Here is a 22,711-nt window from a genome sequence, read left to right on the forward strand (position 1 = left end):
TTTTTAGTAGAGATGAGATTTCACCATGTTGGTCAGGCTGGTCTCGAACTCCTGACCTCGTGCGTGATCCGCCCCACTTCGCCCCCCAAAGTGCTGGGATTACAGGCATGAACCTCTGAGCCTGGTCGGAAAACTTGCTTATATGAAATACCTCATTCCATGGTGAAGCTAATAAATTAGGTGCTACCACAGTTTCTCACTAAATATTATTAGAAGAATTTAGCTTTGATTTTTAAAGGTAATTTTTAGAAAAGAGATTTCATAATGATTTCAAAAAGTTTAAAAATTCAACACTCTTTTCAATAATGATTCACTGGGAGAGTTAGACATTATATTTAAATCAAGTTACCTAAATCTTACAACAGAGGTGCATAAATCACATAGATCTTATAAATATGCAGTAGATGTAAATTTTATTACTTATAATATTTTAAAAGTAGATGTCTTGGACATTAACTTATAATTTTACATTAATTATACCTCTATATTTTGACAATGCTCTTTAGAGAATGCTGAATTAAAAAAATACTTAGATACACCCTCAAAATCTTGCTTAGTTTATTTCTTTTAATTTTTTATGCTTACTTTATACTAGAAATGCAAAAACATATTTTAATTTTTCAAATGGTGTTAGTATCCAGAATTATATCTAATTTTTTCACTGAAATAAAGAATAATGACAACAAGATAAAAAGTACAAAGTATGTCAGAGGTGATAAGGAGAAATTGTTGACAGACGAAAGACATTCCCAGCTAAGTTCTTTAGTCAATAGCTGTTATGTAGCACTATAAAACTGTCTTTATACAAAATGTTCATTTTATGGCTCCTTCTATAGAAGATCAAAAATTAAATATATTCAGGAACATAATTAGAGGATTAATAGACAAAGCCAATGTACAAAGGGAGAGATTTTCAGGAAAAAAGTGTTATAAGCAGTTTTTTAATGACTGTGCTTTTGAAAACAAACGTGAATTATAACAATTGTTCTCTTGTTGTGTGGGAAGGGTCACATTAAATAACTCCTGTCTGATTTTATCCCCAACAGCATCCACCTAACCAGGGACAGGTTTTGCTTCTTTGATTTGCCAATGTAGGGATTATTTAGCACACCCTTTCTTTTGTTAGAGTTATAAATTCGTCTTGGTCTCAACAGGTAATCAGAGGCAAAAATATCCCATTGCTTCTTTGTAATATTATAAAGAACCAAGTAGGTAGTTTTGCATTTTGAGTTCAGTGTGTGCACTATTAAATATAATAGATGTGGCCACTTTCTAACTCTTCCACTTTCCAGATCTCACCTACTGAACATTTTCTTTTGTTTTCAAGGATATGATGTATACCTTCTAAAAGCAGAGACTTACTTTCTGCCATAATTAGAGGATAATTGTTCAAATCCGATCCCTAGCATTAGCTTCTGTTTAATAAGTTATTGTAAGATGGTTGACCATAAGGCCAATGGTTAGTCACAGCCCTTGTGGGTTAGTTTGAGCCAGGAATGAGATTCCAGACTTCTGAGATTAACCATGGTGAGGCTTTCCAGGAGCTTCTAAACATTCTATCTGGTAACAAATAGTGAACTATTTCAACTCTAACCTGGTTGTCATATGTTTTATTCATGGGCAATCATAGGAGCCGCCAAACAGATTATCATGTTTACATCAGGCCTCCTTAGAGAGAGAAATTCTTTAATAGTTGAACTAGCAGGGTCAGTCAGTACAGAGATGCCTGCGGGCAACCCAATAATAAATAAATTAATTAATAAGAGGAGAAGAAATGAAATCAAACACTGAGAGTTTAATGATGTCCTTCAGCAGTTACCAATCAATATGTTTTTATCTCTGGCTGAAAAGGTTATATTAAGGTTTCATCATTTTAGCAGCATCCTCCTTGTATTTATTTATTTTCAACAGGAGTGAGGAAATACAGAGGGGCATGAAAAAGTGCAGAGCCCACAGAAACCACTTCATTGGAGTTGACGAACCTTTATAAATGTCTGTTTATGGTACTGCATCTTTTGAGCAATTTGGTCTCTTTCAGTCATCTATGGGCCACACAGAGTTGCTCTATTGCTTCTGTTGGAAATAAATGCACTTAAACAGATGTTGTGACATGCAGTAGCATTCCCTTTCCTTGAGAGTCTATTTAAAAATTGATTTAAAAGGACACATGACATTTTGGCAGGGTAGGAGCTTTACTAGATTGTGCTTGCTTATCTGTTTGATTGTTTAGGAAGGATTTTCCACAACTTTGCCTTAGTCCAGCTATTCAGCTTTAGGGAAGAAACTTTATTTTCTGATTGGAAGAAGACACATGACCTAACAGCTGAGCTCATTCACGAGAACACTTTTCTCTCAGATCAGCAGTTATTATGCAGCATGTGGAGAATTACATGGAACCACCCAGAGTATCAGAGATACTCTGATAATTGAGACTGGTTATTGACATAAACATCATTCTCTGAAGGTTCATAAAGGAATTTTTTACAGTCATAGTATCCTAGAAATGGAAGGTACCTTGAACATCTCCATGTAGAGGGTTACCTACATTGCTGTTAATATTGGAGGCTTCTAGATATAGTCTCTCTCTCAGAGATTTATGAATTATAACATCTAGAGGTTCTCATATAGAGATAATATAACATTTACCTAACATGCATCTCAACAGGAATATTAACCTCCATTTCCCAGACATAGAGCCACGGAGGTAGGAGACCCAATGTCAACTCTGACTATTCATTCCAGTGACAACATATAATTGTATGATAAATGACATTTAAAATTGGAGTTGGGATTAGTAATACCTTCATGAGAATTTATTGCCTATATTGCTTAATAAAGAAATGAAATGTATCTCAGTTTAGGTATTAGTTTATTAAGAGAGAATGGCCAAAAAGGAACAGATGTTTATATACATAGAAACCACATAAGATATCAATTTTTAAAGGAAAATGCAACTGATATCAGGACACTTCCTCTGTGATTTCCAGGTACTTACGCTGTTTGTATGATGTATCTTTGCATGTTCTCTACCTCAAATGGTCTTCATAAACATGCTTACTTGGCAAACTCTACTAATTCTAAATAATCAGTTTATCCATCTATCTTTGAAGATTTTTTTGAAAATGCCATGCAGAGTTCATTATGAGTCACTTTCTTCTCTCTGCCATCACTGTGCCTTGATCAGAACTTTCTTAATGTCTGACCCACCTAGTATTTATTTTAATTATTTCTTTACATTTCTCCCTTCTCTGACTATGAGATCCACGTGGGGAGGGACAATGTCAGATTCATTGTTTATCGTATTCTTAGCCTCAAGTTCAGTACCTGGCACAGCATAGTAACTCAATAAATATATATAAAATAAATGAATTTGACCAAAACACACATGTATTAAGTCAGTTTCAGTCTAAAATTCTATCCAGATATATATATAATATCCAAATAAGATTAATTTAAGCAAAGACACAGTATTTTCAGATATCCTAGGACTATAGAGGGACAGAAAGAAGAAAATAATATTGCAATGCTATATCATTTGTAGACTAAAATAAAAACAGTTTCTTAAATTGTCTCAATTATCTTTGCCCTCAGATAGCTTTTCAGATTTTGGAAACTTCAGCGTGTGTTCTTTCTGAATCACTATCTGGTAAGCAAGGCAATCACAGAAATTTCTTGAATCTGTGCCTGGGAGGGAAACTCTTGAGAACTGAAAGAATTTGATTCACAAAAAGGTTTAGTACCATTCATGGAATGCATATTCTAATCACTTCATGCTGTTTTTTTTAAGGAAATGCCACTGATTGTTTCAGAAGGAAGCACATCAACACTATTATGGTGAAACTAAAGTAGAATTATGGGTTTCTCTACTTGGGCTTTTAAAAATTGCTTTTCTGAGGGGGTGTACACATGCATGCAGATCTTAACATCCCCTTGAATTATGAGAAGGTGGAAAAATATTCTTATTATAAATCTAGGATGTTGTTTACCTTATTATATTCTAGATGTCTGAGATGTATGTAAAGATACAGAAAATACTCATCTTTTCATCTGTTTATTTGACCAATATTTCTTTGAGAATTAGTTATAAAGCTTTGTGTTGGGCACAGAGGATACAAAGATTTTCCGGATCTGGATAATTTAGAAATAAAAATTTAAAAAGAAATAGTATATAGAAAGTAAAAAACAAAAACAAAAAAGCAATTGACAGCTGAGATATTTTATAACCTCTAGTAATACCAGAGGGCAGCAGGATATACAGTATACCAATGATCTTTCTAGCTTTGTAAACACATGATAAACCTCAAGCAAAAACGGACATCCTTCCCCCTCAAAAATATAAACCATACTAAATAGCCTTTATCCACCATAACTATTTACCGTACTTGAAAAAGTCTATAAATCATATACAAGAAGTACTGTGAGAACAAGTAGCCAATTCTTAAAGGTCATATTCTCTTCCATTATGATGCTACTAAACATGACTTTAACGATTAGCATGACCAGCAAATGCCTGGACCCTGCAAATGGGAGATTTAATAGCAAGACCAAATGGCCACAATGGTTACCACCTGCTCATTCCCTCTTGTAATCAATCAGGCCTAACCTAACAAAATGACCAAATTACAATGATAGGTTAAGAAGAACTGGACCAGCACACACTTACCAAGTGACATGGAAGTAATTTTGCCACTGTAAGGGGCAAGGAAAACTTCCTCTTTGCACTCTGAAGGTTCACTGAAAATCAACTAACCTCAGGAAGATTAACAGGAGAAAAGGCATCCAAAATTTATTAAAACTAGCACAAGCATTCCTGAGAGTCAGACAAAATATGAACTCAAAGAAGGGCCAGCTGATAGAAGCTTAACTACTCTATTCGTAGGGGAGAGGTGTATGGATCTGGGAGGTGGGAGGTGAGGGATGGAGCTGCCTAAGAACAAAGGTTGTCTTATGCAAAGTCCCCCAGGTAATCTCCTGGTGCTACCCTCAGAAAAAGAGAAGGAAAATCTATTTGGGTGTGGTGAAGTCTCCTAGTCTCCTCTCTGCTTGTTAGTTGATCTTTACTGGTTATTTGATGAGAGGGTTAAAGACAATTGCATTTCTCTTGGAAAGAAGCTTTCTTGGCCAGATAAGGAAATTCCAGAGTCCCTCTCTGTGCTCCTTACAGTGGTGGGAGGAGTGTTAGGGGGAATGGTGGGGGTGGGAGGGAGGGGTCGGGGAACAAGATAAGGTTTAAGTACCTTCATTCTAAGGCAGTTTGTAAGGCCTCTCAGCATTTCAAAGTGGCAGTCTCTGGGGCATGGCTTTCTGAACCTCAACACCACCATTACTTGAAAAACCTTTAAGCAGTGCGGAAGGTGGGGATGGTTAATGGGCACAAAAAAAGTAGTTAAAAAGAATAAATGAGGCTGGGCATGGTGGCTCACGCCTGTAATCCCTGCACTTTGGGAGACCAAGGTGAGTGGATCAGGAGATCAGGAGTTCAAGACCAGCCTGGCCAAGATGGTGAAACCCCGTCTCTACTAAAAATACAAAAAAATTAGCCGGGCACTGTGGTGGGCACCTGTAATCCCAGCTACTCAGGAGGCTGAGGTAGGAGAATCGCTTGAACCTGGGAGGCGGAGGTTTCAGTGAGCCGAAATCGGGCCACTGCACTCTAGCCTGGGTGACAGAGCGAGACTCTGTCTCAAAAAGAAAAAAAAAAAAAGAATGAATGAAGCTGGGCGTCATGGCTCACGCCTGTAATCCCAGCACTTTGGGAGGCCAAGGTGGAGGTCAGGAGTTTGAGACCAGCCTGCCCAACATGGTGAAACCCCGTCTCCACTAAAAATACAAAAATTAGCTGGACATGGTGGCATGCACCTGTAATCCCAGCTACTAGGGAGGCTAAGGCATGAGAATTGCTTGAACCCAGGAAGCAGAGGTTGCAGTGAGCTGAGATGGCACCACTGCACTCCAGCCTAGGTGACAGAGTGAGACTCTGTCCCAAGAAAAAAAAAAAAAAAAGAATGAATGAGACCTACTATTTGATAGCACAGTAGGGTGACTATAGTCAATAATAACTTAATTGTACACTTTAAAATAACTTAAAGAGTATAACTGGATTGTTTGTAACTCGAAGGATAAATGCTTGAGGGGATGGATACCCCATTCTCCATCATGTGCTATTTCATACTGCACATCTACATCAAAACATCTCATGTACCCTATAAATATATACATCTACTATGTACCCACAAAAATTATAAATTAAAAACAAAACTCTTAAGTTGACTTTATTCTTGGGCACTTTTCTCTCCTGTACTCTATCGTAATTAAGTAATACTTCCCTGGTAGGCATTCAAAATGGTATACAGACTGTTAGAGGATATCCAGTGGGGATGGGGGTGCAGCATTAGGGAGGCACCATCCTGTTGTTTTCAATACATTCACCCAGAATATGGTGAATACGTAGGGTGACCCTATGATTTATTGTCAAAACTTGGTGCTTTTCAAGTGAAAGGAAGTGCTATCATTAGTTAGACTAGACAACTGGTGTAAACTGGAACCATCCACGGCAAACTGAGATGTATAATCAACCTGTGAATAATTAGCCATATCTAGACAGTTTTAAATGAGTTAAGACAGATGAGTGAAGTTAATTGTTGTATATAGACTGTGTAAGGTCATTTTTTAAAAAAGTTTTGACCACACAGTTGATTACCTAGCCCTAGAAAGCATGTCATTGATTCAAAACAACTTGTTCCACTGTATCTTCTATAGTTTAAATGACATATTTAGATGCTTTTTCCATGGAATAGTTACGAATTCTTCACCTTTATTTTTCTATAAGCTTTGATAATCTAAAATTGTTACACTAATACAATGTCCTGAGCAACCAAAAACGTGTAATGATTAAAAAGTAAGATGCTTAAGGTTTGAATCAAGGAATCTGGAATATTGCTTTGGCTGTAATGTTACTAACAAATTGGACTTAACTTCATTCTGCCTTCATTTTCTCATTGTTACAAAGGTGATAGTATCACTTGTTAATTTCCTAGGGGCACAATAAAGATTAATAAAAAAATGCTTATGGAAATACTTTAAACACCTAAGATATTTAAATTTGAACATTTTCTTTCCTAAATCTTTATAGCAATAAAGAAAGTAAAAGAGGAGGTGGTGTAAAAAGTCTTAGTACAGAATTAAACATAGTAGTTAAAATAATGCAAAGAAAAATTTGTTAATAAAAGGAAAGGAAAGTCTTTCTGACTGGGCAACTTTCAGCCCTTGATGATTTGCTAACGATTTCAGAAATCCTTCCCAAAATCCACTTCACCCTGAACTCTCCTCTAACAGTTACATGTTTTCTATGTTCCCTATTAGATTGTATGCCTTGCAAGACCCAAGTATGCTTTATCTGTCATATAACTGCACAGTGTTTGACCTAAAGTAGGTACTCAAAACATATTTTTGATCAAATTCATTAATGTTGATCACAAATTTAGAGAAAATAGAATAAGACATCACTATTTGAATATTAACAATCTCTAATTTGGTCTCTGCCAGGTTCTGTTTTCTTTTAAATTTTTTGTTTGATCTTTTTCAAAGGTCCCCTTTGAAAAAGGAAAACCACTAAAACCTAGAAAAGGAAGCTTTTAAGAACTACTAAAAGTTCTATAAATTTTCACCATAGGATGCCTTTCTACTGTGTCACAGGGAGAACTGGTTTGGAGATTGAATGTGGATGTGGCTCTGTGCAAATCATCTATTTATTTTTGGAGGTGTTAGGTCAGTTGGTGACAGGACAGCACTAATAAGGGTAAGGTTGCTGGTTTTATTAGCTTTATACAGAGAAAAACTGCCTCAGAGTCACAGATTGTACCTCCAACCTCAGTGAGTTGTCTTGGGTCACAAAGGGAGTGCAGATTACTCAGTACAACCTATTAACAGTTTGGAAAACAAGCAACTGATGGCAGATCTAATATACAAAAGACAGCATATTATTACTTTTTAGAGTGCTAAAACAAATTGAACCCATCAAACCACTGTAAACTTAAGAAGTGTACTTTTGTCATCTATCCCCTTAGACCTCTGGGTCTATTTTCCACAGCTTTAAATGGGCATATTTAGAAAAGGAAAGTTTAAAGCCTAATTCTTAGAATACACCCGGTTCATTACTGAAACCTCTGCTTGAAGGGAAGAAAACATGGCCATGTGGTATTGGTGATAGATTGTCAAAAGGGCAAAAATCAATATGAAATAGTGATCAAATTTGGCATTTGGGGGGCGATAGATTCTGAAAATATTTGTGTATTGAAATAATGGTTTTCTTTGCAAAATGTGCTTTTGCACACACAAACAACATTTCATTATCTATGAAGCTCTGTTTTTTCAATAAACATTGAATCACAGCTCACTACTTAATGCCAAAAAAGAGAATAATTTAGAAATATTTTTGATAATACATTCAACTATGTTAAATTCAGTTACAGGGCATTTGATGAGAAGGTGGTAAACCAGTTGGATGCACTAAAATAAAATGTGATAAAGATGGTAATGGTGACATGTTAACAGCCATCTACGAGTCATCAACCAATCATGAAATGATACTTACTAAGTGTCTTTGCACAATATGACAATGTTCTAGTGTCATCAATGTTACACATCCTGTGGTCAATCCATTTTTTAAATGAATGTGTTCTCTGGGAAGGCTGATAGAAGCAACCAGTTATTTTGACTGGGTTTTCAGATAAGAACAGGAGGGGAAACTCAGACAGGAAAGAAGCCTTATACTAAACTTTCTTGCAGAGCGGTTCCCCTCTATGTTTATCCTTTCATTCCCATTGGCATGCACTTTGGGGGACAGGTGCAACAAATATCCATTACTACTTCCTCAAAAATGTAACTAGGGCTGGACATGGTGGCTCACACCTGTAATCCCAGCACTCTGGAAGGCCAAGGCAGGCGGATCACTTGAGGTCAGGATTTCAAGACCAGCTTGGCCAACATAGTGAAACCTGTCTCTACTAAAAATATAAAAAATCAGCCGGCCGTGATGGTGCGTGCCTGTAATCCCACTTACTTGGGAAGCTGAGACAGGACAATCATGTGAACCCAGGAGGGGGAGGTTGCAGTGAGCTGAAATTGTGCCACTGCACTCCAGCCTGGATGACAGAGCGAGACTCTGTCTCAAAAAAAAAAAAAAAAAAAAAAATTGCTGGGTGCGGTGGCTCACGCCTGTAAACCCAGCACTTTGGGAGGCCAAGGCGGGTGGATCACCTGAGGTCAGGAGTTTGAGACCAGCTTTGTCAACATGATGAAACCCCGTCTCTACTAAAAATACAAAAATTAGCCAGGCACGTTGTCAGGCGCCTGTAATCCCAGCTACTCAGGAGGCTGAGGCAGGAGAATTGCATGAACCCGGGAGGCAGAGGTTGCAATGAGCTGAGATTGTGCCATTGCACTCCAGCCTGGGCAACAAGAGCAAGATTTCATCTCAAAAGAAAAAAAAAGGAACTAGCAGGCATTCAATAGAGCTAGTTGCATATAAACAGTAGGAATTAAAAATAGACAATATAACTCAGAAATAGAAAGTCAAATACCGCATGTTCTCACTTATAAGAGGGAGTTAAATAATGTGTACACATGGACACAGAGAATGGAAAAATAGATATTGGAGACTCAGAAGTGTGGGAAGGTGGGAGGGGAATGACGGATAAGAAATTACCAATTGGGCACAATGTACACTATTTGGGTGATGGGTATGCCTAAAGCCCAGATTTCATCACTGTGTAATATATCTGTGTAACAAAAGTACACTTATTCCCCCTAAGTCTATAAAAATAAAACCCTTTTTTAAAAAGAGACAATGTGGCCACGTGCAGTGGCTCACGCCTGTAATCCCAACACTTTGGGAGGTCGAGGCAGGTGGATCACCTGAGGTCAGGAGTTCAAGACCAGCCTGGGCAACATGGTGAAACCCAGTCTCTACTAAAAATACAAAATTAGCTGAGCGTGGTGGCACGTGCCTGTAATCCCAGCTACTCAGGAGGCTGAGGCAGGAGAATCACTTGAACCTGGGAGGCAGAGGTTGCAGTGAGCCAAGACTGCACCACTGCACTCCAGCTTGGCGACAGAGTGAGACTCCATCCCTCCCCGCAAAAAAGATAATGTTTATGTATACAAATAATAAGACATGACTAGATACCAATGAATGGACTACATAATATATAGTAAAACTATATGGCAGTGAACCAGTCAACAATATTCCTCCAGGTGCACATAAGCCTTTTGACTTGCCATCCTTTTTATTTTTATGCTTTATAAGTAATTTACGTGTCCCTATAACAGTAAAATAAGAACAAAAAGGTTCTATGATTGAAAAATAATATGTGGTAATGGGATTACAAAAGATGTAATAGTTATAATAGGCTTTATGTCATTTTTAAAAATAAATTTGATTTTTTGATGTATCGTGTAGTTTCTGGTCATACTCACAAAACAGCTTTGCCTACTTACCAAAGAAAGGTACACAAATAGAAAAATGACATCAGGGTTTCTTAAGAATGCATGCAGATTATTAATGGGGTATTTTCCATAGTAATACTTCTAAAAACTACACATACATGCACACACACACCCCTCTTGTAATTGACTCTGTTTCTCCTGACAGGAGAAGTGAGATTTGTGGGCCTAGGGGCTCAGTGGGAAGGGAGCAGAAGTGTTACTTCTCTTAGGATATTTTAACCATGAGAGAATTCCTTCATTAATATACGCCATGTGTCTTAGTTTGTTTGGGCTGCTATAACAAAATATCTTAGACTGGGTAATTTATAAACAACAGAAATTCATTTCTCACTGTTCTGGAGGCTGCGAAGTCCAAGATCAAATTGCCATCAGATTTGGTGTCTGGTGAGGGCTCACTTTCTGCTTCATAGATGGCACTATCTATTTGCCCACACAAAGCCAAAGGGATAAGCAAACAAACTCCCTCAGACCTCTTTTATAAGGGCACTAATCCCATTCATGAGGTCTCCCCTTTTATGACTTAATTGACTCCCCAGAGCCCCACCTTTTAATATGATCACATTAGGGATGAGGTTTCCATGTATGAGTTTTGGAAGGACACAAATATTTAGACCATAGCACCATGCTATGAAATCAAACTTGTTCTATTACTGGCTCATATTGGAGCCTTGAATTGTCATCTTTCCCTGATATAAGTTGCATGGCTTTCTGAATTTTTTTTTTTTTTTTTTTTTTTGAGACAGGGTCTCACTCCATCACCCAGGCTGGCGTGGAGTGGCACAATCATGGCTCATGGTAGCCTCGACCTCCCAGGCTCAGGTGATCCTCCCACCCCAGCCTCCTGAGTAGCTGGAACCACAGGTGTGTGCCACCACACCCATCTAATTTTTGTATTTTTTGTAGAGACAGGGTTTTGCCATGTTGCCCAGACTGTTTTCAAACTCCTGGGCTCAAGCAATCCACCTGTCACAGCCTCCCAAAGTGTTTGTATTACTGGCATAAGCCACCATGCCTGGCCCTGATTATTTTTAAAATCATATATGGTAAGTGACAGAATATCTCAGGATGCTGCTTTTTAGTACCTGTTGCTGAAGAAAATTCACAGGTTAAGATACCTAGAGTTTTTTTGGGAAAATGTAGATAGCAGAGTGAAAATTACATTAGCCAACTTTGACTGAAAGTCATCTGGCACATCGTGTCTAATCCTAGGGACAGCGTTTAGAAGTGTGACTGTGATCCTTATAAAGGCAAGATTCAGGAAGATTAAATAACTTCCCAGATCACAGAGCTAGTTAGTGGTGGGCAAAAATGTGAATCTTGGTCTATCTATACTTCAGAATCTGAGCCAATCACATCTAGGTTTGAATTCTACTTCTATCACTCATGACCTATATGAACTTGGGCAGACTTCTTAACTTCAGTGAGGTAGGTCTCCATTTGGCATCTTTGACATGGAGAGGATGCCTACTACACAGGACTGTTGAGAGGTTAGATATTTGAGACAGGGTATGTTAAAGTGCTGAGCACAAGGACCTGCCTGGAATAAGCAGCTACTCTGTGAAGTCCATAAGGTAGTTCTTGCAGGAGACATCCTCTCCATAAGACTCTCTCCTCCCACAAAGTGTTAGGGATCTAGTGGGAGATAGAAGACAATAGTATATCATGGGAATGTGTTTAGACATTTACTCCAATATACAAAAGAGGTAAAAAGGGTATACTCTGTTTGAAGGAGTATGGGTACATATGAAAAGGACAGATTCACCCATTCAGCCTTTCCCAAATGCCTCTGGCAGTCCTGAACCTTTGAACCCTGGGGCTCTGAAAACAGTCATTAGGCAAGATGATCTCCGGGGGACTTTCAAATATAATGTCCGCCTGGTTTCTACTGTAGATGGCACAAATATCTGCAGTAAAAGCACACACACACATAAGAGCCATACAATATATGTCCATTTGGGCGGAGGGAGATCACAGCTGATGGTTTCATGGAAGAGAGAAAAAGAAGATCAAGGATGGTATCACAAAGAAGACAGCCTCTCATAGGAATGGGTAGAATTTCAAGAGGCTGAGATCACCATTGAGGAGGAAGGAGAGAAATGAAATGCATGTTAAGTGGAAATGTTTCAGGAAGAAAGGTAAAATAGGTAAAAGCAAAAAAGAAAGAAAAGAAATGAATCTGAAGTACCTTGGAGAACGGTCAGTAACTTGACTTAACTGGAACTTTGAGGACGCGTGTAGAAAGTAGGAGAGATGGAACTGGAAACTGGAGCCAGTAAAAGACTGTTTGGAGAATGTGGGCTTTGGAGCCTGACATATGTGGGTTTGAATTCCCATTCCTACACTCACTAGTTGTGTGAACAGGGGCAATTGACTTAACCTTTATGAGCTTCTTTTTCTGGAAAATGGGGGTGTTAGTAGTAATATTAAAAATACAGAATGAGGCCGGGCGCGGTGGCTCACGCCTGTAATCTCAGCACTTTGGGAGGCCGAGGCGGGCGGATCACGAGGTCAGGAGATCGAGACCATCCTGGCTAACACAGTGAAAACCCGTCTCTACTAAAAATAGAAAAACAATTAGCCGAGCGTGGTGGCATGCGCCCGTAGTCCTGGCCACTTGGAAGGTTGAGGCAGGAGAATGGCTTGAACCTGGGAGGTGGAGGTTGCAGTGAGGTGAGATCACGCCACTGCACTCCAGCCTGGGTGACAGAGTGAGACTCCATCTCAAACAAAACAAAACAAAGCAAAACCAGAATGAGCAGAGTAGCATGTATTGAGCAATTTTGCAGGTGAGGAGACTGAGGCAAGAGAGATTAACGGACAGACCTGTCCAACAAATTACTTGTCATAGCACTGGTAAGACAGGGATTGAAATCCAGGCATTCTGGTTTCAGAAATCCATTATAATGAAATTCAGCCATCTACTTCATAGACTTAGACTACAGTGAGAGTTAAATGAGCTAACACCTGCAATATGCCTAGCCTAGTGTTAGGTACAGAGGAAGGACTCAATTGAATAAATATTAGCATAAAAAAGGCAGAGGACGATGAAGCAGAGGAAGAGTTTGAAGCCAAAGCATGAAGGCTCTTGAATACTTAGGAGCAGTTTTGAAATTTTTTAGTTGGCAGCTCACAATTATATATAGGATTGCAACAAATCTGTGGTGTGATAAGAAGCTTAATTGAGAAAGATTGGTCTTTTAGGAGGTATGGGCTTAAAAAGGGAGTGAATGAGTGGAGACCAATTAGACCTTCACGGCAACAGTCATTAAATGGGCTTGAATAAGGGAGGTGGTAATGGAAAGGCTGAAGCACAGATGTAAAACTCTTGTAAAGACTGACATGGAAGGTGGAACAAACAAAAGATGACTCAAGGTTTCGAGGCTGGGTGACTGAGAGAACACTGCTGATGTCATTAATGGAAACAAAGGCATCAAGAAAGAAGAGGAGGCTGGGTGTGGTGGCTCATGCCTGGAATTCTAACACGTTGGGAGGCCAAGTTGGGTGGATTGCCTAAGGTCAGAAGTTCGAGACCAGCCTGGTCAACGTGGTGAAATCCCATCTCTACTAAAAATACAAAAATTAGCTGGGCGTGGTGGCACGCCCCTGTAGTCCCAGCTACTTGGGAGGCTGAGGCAGGAGAATTGCTTGAACCTGGGGGATGGAGGTTGCAGTGAGCCCAGATCACACCACTTTCCACTGTACCCCAGCCTGGGCAACAGAATGAGACTCTGTCTCAATTGAAAAAGAAAGAAAGAAAGAAAGAAAGAAAGAAAGAAAGAAAGAAAGAAAGAAAGAAAGAAAGAAAGAAAGAAAGAAAGAAAGAGGCTGAACTTTGAGGGGGAAAATTGCAGATTGTATTTTTTTTACAGGTAGAGTTTGAGATGATGACAAGTCATTTAGGTGGAGATATTCAGCAGGCAATCATCTTTTCAGGATCTGAGCTCTACATAACAAATATGTATATAGCAACCATATCTAAACTTTTTTTCTCAGAACATCCCTATTGATTAAATATTTCAAGCATGCACACATATATTTACAAATTCTTTTCACACGCTTCTGTACATTAAAAAAGATACACATATAAAAGAATGAATAGAAATAGAAATTATATTTTTTTCCCTATGCCCCAATGGATGTTTTTGATTACCCTCTGGTAGGTATGTACCCCATTGTGGATATTGCTGCTGTATCTTAGGTCCCTTTCCAGTGTTGGGAAGCAGCCTAAACACATTTCACTGAAGAAAATGATCTATTGTTTCTTCCATGAATGAAATTCTCCCCTTTTCAGGATCTCTTGATGGTGTACACAGGAGGAAAAGTACTGAAGATGTCATTGTCCTGCAAAACTCTTGCTTGTATGCACAAAGGTCTCTATGTAAGAATGTTCAATGTAACATTGTTGATAAAAGTGAAAAAAAAACCTAAAGGTTTATCAGAAAGGGAAAGATACAGAAATTATGGTACATCATTCTATGGAATACAGAACTAAGATAAACTTACATGTACTGAGTAATGGAGGAGGACTCTTCAAGATATATTAGGTAAAAAAATAAGTTGCAAGAGACAACACCTTGATGAAAAATACCCTACTACTTATAAAGTATTTTGAATATATATGTATATACATATACTTGACATTGTATCTGAATAAGCCTCTAGATTAACTACCAATTTATAGGAGTTACAGAGACCACAGGAATATGTTAGATAACACCAGGGGAATGCAGTTAATAAAATCTAGACTGTGGGATCTGTTCAGGACAAATGATCAAATGATTCACTTTAATTAACAAATTACAATGATAAAAAAATGAGAAAGAGCTGGAAGGGGAATATGATTTAAAGAGACTGAAAACATTCAAAACTGGCAAAACTAAGCCATATTATTCAAGGATGTCCATTAAGTAATAAATCACCCCCTCACTCTGGGGAGAGGGAGAGGGCTTTGATTGGGAGAGGGCATCCGGAAGCTTGTAGGGTGTCCTGTGATGTCAATAGTATACTATCGTAAATTCATTAAGTTGCATATTTGTTTCATATAGTTTCTGAATTTGTGCTACATTAACAATAAAAAGTTGATGTTTTTAAAAAGAAAAGAAAGTTGTTACTATGACCTTATTTGAGAAACCAAATAAAAACACTAACATATGGTTTGTATATTTTTAAACTAAAAAATAAAAGGTCTGGAAGCATCAACAAATATCTGATGACATTAGTTTTATATGAAATGAAGGCACAAGTGGATTTTTATTTCTATTCAGTATTCTTCTGTATTGTTTATTCTTTTTACATTAATTGTTCAGGTTTTATTTATGTAATTAAATATATCATTAAAAGTGAAAAAATAAAAACAAACACATAGGGTGATTTGGTGGAATGAAAGTTCTAGGTCTATGTTAAAGTAAAAATCCCCCTTACTGACAAAGCTGAAAATGGACTTAACATTTATAAGGATGTTGTGTTCAGAGATATAGAATTAAATATTTTCAGCTGGGAAACCACAGAAATGTAGTTTATTTGGAGAACAATTGAAACAAGGTAGCTTTTAAGTTAGTTTTCTCTGAAATTGCTAAATATTCTTGCTGTTTTTTTATTGGATTCTCAAATAGCAAAGATCATTTTTAATGTTTGATATACTTGATTCTGGGGTCTAGATTCTAAGGTAGTATAACAAAATGGGCATTAGCCATGTGGAGAAAAGTTATTAACTACTGAGATGAAAATCTCAGCTGGGCCAGGGTGTGGTGCCTCACGCCTGTAATCCTCACACTTTGGGAGGCCGAGGTGTGAGGTTCAATTGAGGCCAGGACAACATAGTGAGACCCCTGTCTCTACAAAAAAAAAAAAAAAAAATTAGTTGGGTGCAGTGGCGTGTGCCTCTATTCCTAGCTATGCAAAAGGTTTGCCTGAACCCAGGAGTTGGAGGTTACGATGAACTATGATTGCACCACTTGCACGTAGGCCTGAGTGATGAGCAAGATCCTGTCTCTAAAAACAAACACAAACAAACAAACAAACAAAATCTCCTGGTTGACAGGAGCATTCTGTTATTCTAACTTATACCAAAATATAATGAACTGATGCCAAAGTATAATGAACCTCCTCTAGGTCTAAAAGATGATTGAGTTCAAGAGTGGTGAAACCCTACAATTACTGAGAAAAATAGTATTGTTTTGGCATTCTTTATTCTCCACATTTGTTACAGGTCATTTTTTCAAGAATAACATTTTAATTTGGTTGTTTTGTGTATGTTTGCAGAAAATTTTGCTTACTGAAAGACCATTATAAGCAAGTGCCATTGTTTTATTACACCTATCAACCAGCATAGTATTTGATCTGTGAGTAAGAATTTCTTGGTTTGTTAGCAAGACTCTGTCCCAACCTACTTTTAGAAACTCTTTTCAACATATTCTTGGTTTGATACTTAAATGCTATTAGAGATGATAGGAATCATACATTTTGATTTTTTTTCTAATTCTTGTAACTAGTAGAAAATGTAAACTGAAATGAAGAAAGAAAAAACCCAGTGTGCATCTTTCCTTTTCTACGACCAACAATTTCCAAGCTATTTTGCAAATATAGGACAGCTGCTTTATTGAGCTAAAAAAAACACTACAAAATGTAATGATAGCACTTTGGACTCTATTCTGATCTCCCTTAAACTCCACACAGCTTGGATTTTTCTGTAATTTTAATGAAAATGTGGCATGGCACATCTCTCTCATTTAAATTATGCACTGTCAGTATTTTCCTTCTTTGCAACTGAAGCACTTCTTGGGAAACATGCCAGGTACAAGAGGGAGGGCAAAAACTGCAAATAGAAAATGGAGGTGGGGGCGGGGAAAGAAACTGGACTAAACAAATATACTCTCCACAAGGCCAATTTTAAAAAGACTTGCAAATGTCTGGGAGATGGGGTACAAAAGTTCAAGTAGGATTAAGGTAGCACTAGCAAGCCTAAAGGGTGCTAAATAGGTCTTTAAGTAAAAAATCTTAAAAATTTTGTTGACCTATTAAAATCTAATACAAGATATCATTCATTTTAGCGTGATGTCTGAATACATCTTGCTACTACTTAGCTCCATAGGGCTTGATTGTCACATTTAAAACTCGTATCAGTGACAATTTTTCTTTTCTTTTCTTTTTCTTTTTTTTTTTTTTTTGAGATGGAGTCTCACTCTGTTGCCAGGCTAGAGTGCAGTGGCACGATCTCAGCTCACTGCAACCTCCACCTCCTGGGTTCAAGCAATTCTCCTGCCTCAGCCTCCCGAGTAGCTGGGATTATGGGCGTGTGCCACCATGCCCAGCTAATTTTTGTATTTTTTTTAGTAGAGATGGGTTTTTTTTACCATGTTGGCCAGGATGGTCTCTATCTCTTGACCTTGTGATCCTTCTGCCTCGGCCTCCCAAAGTGCTGGGATTACAGGTGTGAGCCACGGGGCCCGGTCCACAATTTTTCAATTAACAAAGCCTTCCTTCACCTGCCATGTTCCTTCTCTGTTTTCCAAGCAAAAGTCAATCATTCATTTATTTAACAGAATTTGTTGAGAGCCTGAGTGAAGAACAAGACAGAAAGGGTCCCAGTTTACTATCGTCTATTACAAGTCCGTCTTTTGTAGAATTCACATATACACTGAAATAAAATTCCCTTCAGGGAGATGATTTTTTTTTTTTTTTTTTAAGAATAGATGCCATACTTTTATCACCCAGAAATAACCCCACAAACTTGGTATAATTGTATAAATTGATTTTACATTTAATTCTCACCTTAGCCCAGCATGATACTACTGTTTTCTCCCTATTTCCCGGATAAGGAAGGAGTTTTAGAAAGATTAAGACAGTTAGTGATCATCTTTCCTTAGTGGCGGAGTACAACTTAGTTGTGAGCCTTCTGACGGGAGTCAGTGCTTTTCCATCAGATGCAGTGGCTGAGAATGCGTTTAACTCACAGCTGTGCTCCTCATCGTGACCTTGGGCAAATTACTTAACCTCTCCAAGGCTGTTTTCTCTAAAATGGGAACCATGGTAAAGCTCCCTCAGGGGTTGTGGGAAAGGAGTAAATAATACTTGTATTTAGCACAAAGTCCAGACCCAGAAAGGGTTAACTGTTAGCTTTCTTGTAGACCTCTTTTAAAAATGAGAAGACACTCCAGTCGAGGTGGAGTAAAAGAAACAAGATATTCCAGGAGAATAGAAATGGAGATGGAAATCAACCATTTAGTGCACCCTAGTCAGGACTGGTGTTGGGAGTAGATAGTGCCCAAGAAGCCTAGGGCCTCAGCTCCAAAATAACTTTTCCACATTAAAAGATTTCCCTTGGGATAAGATAACAGACCTTTTAAAATGTAAGTCCTTGGGGATAGGAAAAACAAGTTGATAGAGGTTCTCAGTGATTTCACCCTGTTGCAAATTCTTTGAATCAGATAATCTCACTTAAGATCTCCTGCAGTGAAAGCAGCAAGAAAAGGTTTTTGGTACACTTTTGGATAGGGTAGGTCTAGAAGAGGTGGGATTAGGTGAAAGGCGGAATACCTTTGACTGGGATGGTAGAGGCCTTAGGGCTCTAGATACTTGGTTGAGGAGAGGTAGGGTATTCCAGAAGAGGGAAGAAGTCTGGAAAATGTGGGAGAGTTCCAAAATCAACTTCCTTTCTTTGGGTATTTAGTTTGAGAATGTTAACTGCCTCGTGTCAATAAAAATGATCTCCTGGCTTGCCTTCACCACCCTGGCATGGTTTTAATGCCTGAGCTGGAATACTTGGTCTGGGCAAACCCTGTGATACTGCACAGCACTCTCCGGTTCCAAGTGTCCAAAGGACTCTGAAGGTAGACACTTGTCCTGTACAGTAAGCTGAGTTAAAGTCCCTGGGAGTGCAGAGCTGATATGCTCCCTGAAACCTTCTTTCATTCATATTTAAATTATACCTTTAAATGTCTTTTCTCAATTATTTCAGGCTAGGAAGCCTCTTCCCCACTACTACCAAATGGGTTGGTTAGAATGAAATCTGAGGCTTTACAGAAATGTCACTATGTAACATATATGCTAAGAGCTGTGCAAAGCTAACCCATCCTTCAAGCAGGATCAGAAATTTTATTCTCCTTGGAACCCATGAACTCTTCAATCCCCTCTCCCGTCCAGTGCAATCCGTTCTCGTGGCATTACATTTTAACTGTAATTAACCATGGCATCTGGGCATGATCTTGTGCCCGATGTTCTGGGAGAAGAAAGATATGTCTTTTCCTTGTTTTGCTGCAGTAAACAGAGTGGATTTATATTTAGGCTCCAACATGTCAATGCACTCAGTGGTGAAGAGCTGCTGCTGAAAAGGAGGTGGGTAGCAGAAGGCAGCACACTGGAGCAGAGACCTCTGAGCCTAGAGTTGTGAGTTTGAATCCCAGCTGTGTCCCCTGTCAGGACTTCAATTTCCAATCTATAAAATGAGGGAATCAGATTCATTGCCCTGTGGTTCTAATCCTCTGAGTTGGCATGAAACAGTCACTGCTGATAGAAAGGTGGTTCTTAGTTCAGCTCTAAGTTAACAGCCATAGCCTCTTGGTTCTGATCTCATTGCTGGCTCTCAGATATAAACCAGCATTTATTATAAAATCCCTCTCTTTCAGACTCTATTTAAAAGGAGAAATCCCAAAATACTTGTTTATCAGCTGCTCCTATCATCTCCCACATTTGGTTTTCTTTGCATTTTGTCACCTAGTGACCCACATCTAAATAGGTGGAGGTTGCCTGAAAAGAAAAAAGGCAGAAAGTTAAGTCAGAGCTGAATTATAGATCAGTGGCTGCAATTTTACCCCAAAGCAGGGCCGTGCTTCTGGAAGGGCTAAGATTTATTGGTTTCAACACATAAAGATGTAAAATGTGCTGTTATCGCATCTTCCCAGAATGTGTACTGGCACCAGCCTGGGGAAACTGCATGGAATAGCAACTTCCTGTTTAGTCAGTTCTACCATCCATTTTGTAAGTCAAAATTCTGGTACATTACCCACCAATAGATGTTGTCTTGTTGAGAGTGCACCTGAAATTATTATGCATTATGACTAATAGAGCTTGAATATCCCTTATCTGAAATGCTTGGGACCAGAAGTGTTTTAGATTTTTGGGATACCTTGAGGATGGGACCGAAGTCTAAACATGAAATTCATTTATATATCATACACACCTTATACACATAGCCTGTAGGTATGTAAAATTACCCAAAGGTAATTTTATGTTTCCTCTGGGGACACTGAATAAACTGCTGTGCCACTACGTTTTGACCGTGACATGGCACATGAGGTCAGGTGTAGAGTTATCCACTTGTGGGATATGTTGGGGCTGAAAAAGTTCCAGATTTTGGAGCATTTCAGACTTCAAATTTTCAGATTAGGGATGCTCAATCTGTGTTGATAATTATGGCTTAGATAACCTGCGTCTTTAAATAAGGTGAAATCTCATCACATTCAAAATTCTGCATTCAAACACAAGGTAAACTTTCCCTTTTGCATTCATTTAAGATACAGTGATTAAGTACCTACTATGTGTGATATGCTGTCGAAGGATGAAGGCAGAGTATGTGCTGAAAAGAACCTAGATTTTAGATTCAGAAAGATTTTGTTTGAATTTTTTTTTGCTAGTGCCAAATTTACATTGAGCATGAATCTCAATTTCTTTGAGCTGATACTTTCTCTTGGGAACAACAATGCTTATTCTTACAAGATCTTTGTGACTATAAACAGGAGTATCAGGCACATACGTGCTCAAAATGTTGTTTTGTTTGTTGACTTACTTAATAATTACAGCCTCCACTTAAGAGTTGATAAAAGTACATTCACGTAAGGCATAACATTTTAATCTCATATTGTCCTGTAATGCTGGTGAAGGCATTTTAGCTTCATTTAAGTAATAAGAAAATTGAGGCCAAGAGAGGCTAGCATGGCAGGGCCTATGTCAGACATTTCTTCAAAATGAATCCTGGTCTCAAAGACCTTCCTCAGAGGCAATATATTTGCTGATGAAAAAATAGGAAGACCTCTATTATTCCAAAAAAGGACCTACTGACCGGTTGAGATGTCTGATTCCACACATAAACTTGGAGGAAAATATTTCTGACCCATAAATATACAACCGTGCCTCACTATGGCTCCTGTTAATTAATATGAGTGAATTTTGTTGCAGAACTCTAGTATCTCATCTTCCCTCCACAGCCATACCACATTGCCTTTCAGAACAGAGCTTAGCGCATTTGCTACTTGAAGAATCCTTTGATATTGAGATTATTTGAGAAGCAATTAGCATAAACAAATGTTTTCTAACCAGAATGTTATGATTTTCCACCCATGAAGTCATTCTAATGGATCGTGACCAGGGCCTTTACTCAATAGTGTGATATCTGGAGTTGAGAAAACCTCCTAGTCCAAGAAATAATTTTTCTCTTATATGATTATTTAAATTGCTGGTACACTCTCTGATTCTGCAATTAGAGATGAGGTTTGAAATGTAAATATCTGTAGGAATAGTAACCAGTTGACTTAAATTTGCATTAAGACAAGTGATATCAGATTTTTTTCTGAGCAAACACTTAGCTATAGGGAAGAGCACTGAAAACAAACAACCCCACAAAGGTCACGAGGCCATATGGGAGTTGGGAAGGACACTGAGAAGAGTGAGAAGATCTAGTACATACAAGAATCAGTAAAAATATGAATGAGAATAACATTTTTACCCCTTAGAGTGACTTAAGTTTTTTGATAACATCAAGTATTGGCTAGAGTGTGGAAATCTCTCAAGCTTTGCTGATGGGAAGAGTGAATTGGTACCATAACTTCGGAGGACGACTTGGCAGTATATTAAAATTAAATTTCATCACAATACCTTATGAAAGGAGAGTCATACATATGACCAAAGAGATACACGCTCAGATGTGCAATGCATCAGTATTTATTAGAGGGGGGAAATATGGGAAAGAAACCACCTAAATGTCCAGCAAGTGAAGAACGACTCACAAGATAAGGTACATTCATATCATGACACACTAGGTAGCAATTGTAGAGAATAAGGACTATCAATATACATTGTCATGGAAAGATAGCTAATAACTATTGTGATGTTAAAAAAAGATGCTTCTCTCCTTTAACCCCTAGGATATATATATACTTATATATGTTCATATATGCATGGACATGCATGGAAAAATTCTCGAAGGCACAGT

Source organism: Gorilla gorilla, chromosome 1 (genome assembly GCF_029281585.2).
Source record: "Gorilla gorilla gorilla isolate KB3781 chromosome 1, NHGRI_mGorGor1-v2.1_pri, whole genome shotgun sequence".
Lineage (NCBI taxonomy): Eukaryota > Metazoa > Chordata > Mammalia > Primates > Hominidae > Gorilla > Gorilla gorilla.